This window comes from Eriocheir sinensis, chromosome 42, assembly GCF_024679095.1.
Source record: "Eriocheir sinensis breed Jianghai 21 chromosome 42, ASM2467909v1, whole genome shotgun sequence".
Classification (NCBI taxonomy): domain Eukaryota; kingdom Metazoa; phylum Arthropoda; class Malacostraca; order Decapoda; family Varunidae; genus Eriocheir; species Eriocheir sinensis.
Genome location: NC_066550.1, coordinates 14,976,565 through 14,981,107, shown reverse-complemented (window position 1 = coordinate 14,981,107; position 4,543 = coordinate 14,976,565).

Below are 4,543 nucleotides of genomic sequence, written 5' to 3'. Positions count from 1 at the left end.
CCGCCCACAGCAACCCGCCAATCCGTGAGCGCTGCGGCGGGGCGGGGCGGGGCGGGGCGGGGCCATCATCAGGGGCACGACCAATGGCGACGCAGATTAGGACACACTCGGCACGGACCATTAGCTTTATGGCAAGATTTACTGTTCTGGTGCTCCGCTGGGTGACGCGCCGGGTTGCTCTCGCCCCCCACGCCCCCCCCGGAGTGCTCGTCGGGGCGGGGCGGGGTCGGGGCGCTGCTGGTCGGCGGGTGTCGGGTCTGCTGTGACGGTAATGAAATGGAAATCACTGCCGCCTCGTCTGAGATAATTGAGTAAGTGAGAGTTTGTTTAACTAGCGAGGGGAGAGGAGGAGGAGGAGGAGGAGGAGGAGGAGGGGAGACAAGGTGAGATGAGAGCCAGAGAGGGGAGAGGGAGAGAGAGGAGAGGGGAGAGAAGGTAGGGAAAAGAGGGGAAAGAGAGGGAAGGAATAGAAGAGGAAGGAAAGAAGAGAGAGGAGAGGAAGAAGAGAAGAGGGGAAAGAAGGTAAAGAGGGGAAAGAGAGGGAAGGAATAGAAGAGGAAGGAAAGAAGAGAGAGGAGAGGAAGAAGAGAAGAGGGGAAAGAAGGTAAAGAGGGGAAAGAGAGGGAAGGAATAGAAGAGATGAAGGAAAGAAGAGGAGGAAAGAAGAAGAAGAGAAGAGGGAAAAGAAGGTAAAGAGGGGAAAGAGAGGCGAAAGAGAGGGAAGGAAGAGAAGAGATGAAGGAGAGGAGGAAAGGAGAGAAAGAAGAGAGAAGAGAGGAAGAAAAGAAGAGAGAAGAAGAGGAAGGGGAGAGGGGAGAGGTGACAACGAGAGGTAATTGACAAAATATATAAGCCGTGAGTGGAGGAGGAGGAGGAGGAGGAAGAGGAGGAGGAGGAGGAGGAGGTTCATTTTGGAGGCTCTTCAGAAAGGCGACCACAGAGTAAGCATGTGTGTGTGTGTGTGTGTGTGTGTGTGTGTGTGTGTGTGTGTGTGTGTGTGTGTGTGTGTGTGTGTGTTCTCCTTGTGTTCCTGTGTGTGTGTGTGTGTATCCCACACACACACACACACACACACACACACACACACACACACACACACACACACACACACACACACACACACACACCTTCAATTCGTATATATAGCAAAAAACGAGAGAGAGAGAGAGAGAGAGAGAGAGAGAGAGAGAGAGAGAGAGAGAGAGAGAGAGAGAGAGAGAGAGAGAGAGAGAGAGAATAAAGAGAGGGGACATATCCAATACCTACGAGAACCATCCCTTTAACTCTCTCTCTCTCTCTTTCCTTTCTCCTCCAAAAGAAAATTACCTCTCATTTTACTAACAAATTCTCTCTCTCTCTCTCTCTCTCTCTCTCTCGTATTCTTTCGTTCCTTTCCCCTTTAGAGAGATAATTCCTCCTCCTCCTCCTCCTCCTCTCCCCTCTTCTCCCCTCTCCCCTCAATCAGTGGTCCATATTTCCCCTTTCCTCTTCCTCCTCTCTCCCCTCCTCCTCCTCCTCCTCCTCCTCCTCCCCTCAATCAGTGCACCATATTTCTCCCCTCTCCCCACATTCACGTCTCCTCTCCCCTCTAAATAGACACTGACCCCTCACACTAACCTCCCCTCGTTCCACTCGGCTGGGAGGAGGAGGAGGAGGAGGAGGAGGAGGAGGAGGGGAGGGAGGTCAGTGCATGGTGGTGGTGGTGGTGGAGCGGTTTTTTTTCTTTCTCTCTTTTTCTTTCTTTCTTTCTCTTTCTTTTTTCTTTCTTTCTTTCTTTCTTTTCTTCAATCTTCTGTTTCCTTCTCTTTCTCTCCTCCTCTTCCTCCTTCTCTTCTTCCCTCCTCTCCTCTTTTCCTCCCTTCTTTATATCCCTTTCTCTTCCCTTCTCTTCTTCTGTGTGTGTGTGTGTGTGTGTGTGTGTGTGTGTGTGTGTGTGTGTGTGTGTGTGTGTGTGTATCATTAGCCTGTGTTTACCTGAAATCTCTCACCTGCAATTACCAAGGAGGAGGAGGAGGAGGAGGAGGAGGAGGAGGTATAAGCTCTTTCCCTCTTAAATAAAAATTGGACAGGTGTGTGTTTTGGGGGAATTCCCGGACAGGTATCCCTCCTCCTCCTCCTCCTCCTCCTCTGGCCCTAATTAACACCTGTGCACCTTGATTGAGACAGGTAATTACCCCCCTCTTCTTCTTCTTCTTCTTCTTCTTCTTCTTCTTCTTCTTCTTCTTCCTTATTCTTTTTCAATTTGATGTTCTCTCTCTCCCTCTCATTTGGTGTAATCTTCTCTCCTCCTCCTCTTCCTCCTCCTCCTCCTCCTCCTCTTCTTCCTCTTCCATTTTCTCTCGTTTCCTTCCTTTTCCTTCTTTTCTCTCTCTCTCTCGTGATTTCATTCAATTCTTATTTATCTTCATTATTTTTTTTCCTCCATTCCTTTGTTTCTCCTCCTCCTCCTCTTCCTTCTTCCTCCTCCTCCTCCTCCTCCACCTCCTCCTCCTCCTCCTCCTAAGAGATTATTTGACCTCAGATAATGACCTCTCTCTCTCTCTTCCTTCATTCATTCATTCATTCATTCCCTCCTCCTCTTCTTCTCTTCTCTCCCTCCTCCTCCTCTTCCTCTTCCTTCTTTTTCTTCCTATTCCCTCTTCTTCTCTTCTCCTCCTTCCTCTCTCTTCCTTTCTCTCCTCTTTAGCATCTTCCTCCTCTTCCTCTTCCTCTCTTTACCTCCATCTTCTTTCTCACCTCTTTTTTCTCTCTTCTTCTTCCTTCTTTCTTTACCTCCAATTTTTTTCTCTCCAGTATCTTCTTTTCTCTTCATCTCTTCTTTCTTTCCTTCTCTCTCCTCCTCCTCCTCCTCCTCCTCCTCAATCTCTTATATTCAATCTCTCTCTCTCCCTCACTCTCCCTTCCTCTCTCCCTTCCTATAAACATACCTCCCTACCTCCATAACTACCTCCCTTCTTACCTGCTTCTCTCCCTCCCTCCCTCCGTCCCTCCCTTCTCTCCCTCCCTCCCTCCCTCCCTTTTACCTCCGACTCGATTCATTGCACAATTCTTAATAGATTCTCAAAGTGCTTTATCACGAAGGAGGAAGGAAGGAAGGAAGGAAGGACGGAGGGAGGGAGGGAGGGAAGAAGGAAGGAAGGAAGGAAGGAAGGAAGGAAGGAAGGAGGGAGGAGGGAAGGAAAGGAGGAGGAAATAAGGAAATGAAGGAAGGAAGGAAGAAAGGAAGGAAAGAAAAAAGGAAGAAAAGAAAGAGGAAGCAATAGAAATTAAGGAAGAGAGAAAAGGGAGAGAAGGGAGGAAAGGGAGGATAAAAAAAGGGAGATAAAGGGAGAGAAAAAGGGAGAGAAAGAGAGGGAGAGAAATAAATTGCGGACTGATTACTTTAAACCCTCCAAACACACACACACACACACACACACACACACACACACACACACACACACACACGTCACTAACTTGACCTCTCTCTTCACTAATGAGGGCAAAGGTCAAGGGAGGAAAGAGGGAGAGAAGGGAGGAAAGGGAGGAAAGGAAGGGAAGGGGGGGAGAGAGAGAGAGAGAGAGAGAGAGAGAGAGAGAGAGAGAGAGAGAGAGAGAGAGAGAGAGAGAGAGAGAGAGAGAGAGAGAGAGAGAGAGAGAGAGAGAGAGAAAGGGTATTTTGTATTGGACATCCGGTGAAGGGAATTAGGAGGAGGAGGAGGAGGAGGAGGAGGAGGAGGAGGAGGAGAAGGAGAAGGAGGAGGAGGAGGAGGAGGAGATAAAGGAGATAAAAAGAGATGGATGAATCACATATATGAAGATTAAGAGAGAGAGAGAGAGAGAGAGAGAGAGAGAGAGAGAGAGAGAGAGAGAGAGAGAGAGAGAGAGAGAGAGAGAGAGAGAGAGAGAGAGAGAGAGAGAGAGAGAGAGAGAGAGAGAGAAAGTGGTCACATCTTCATTTCTCCGCATTTGCTATGGTCTAAAGAGGAGGAGGAGGAGAAAAATGAGGAAAAAGGAGAAAGAAAAAACAATATATTCCTTTTCTCAATTTTCTCTCTCTCTCTCTCTCAAGCGGACCCAACCAACTAAATTTCATGTAACCACCACCACCAACACCACCTCCTCCTCCTCCTCCTCCTCCTCCTCCTCCTCCTCCTCCTTTTACCTGCCTAATTTAGCGGGTCCACCTTCTAGCACACCTGTCTTCTCACCTCACCTGCTTCTCTAAGGTAAGGTAAGCTAAGGTAAGGTAAGGTAAGGATTCGATAAGGTTAGGAAAGGTAACGTTAGGTAAGGTAAGGTAAGGTACGGTAAGATTAGGTAAGGTGAGGTTAGGTAAGGTGAGGTTAGGTTAGGTTAGGTAAGGTAAGGTAAGGTAAGGTAAAGTAAGGTAAGGTAAGGTAAGGTAAGGTAAAGTTAGGTATGGTAAAGTTAGGTTAGGTAAGATAAGGTTAGGTTAGGTTAGGTAGGGTAAGGTAAGGTAAGGTAAGGTAAAGTTAGGTAAGGTAACGTAAGGCAAGGTAAATTAAGGTAAGGTTAGGTACGGTAAGGTAAGGTTAGGTAA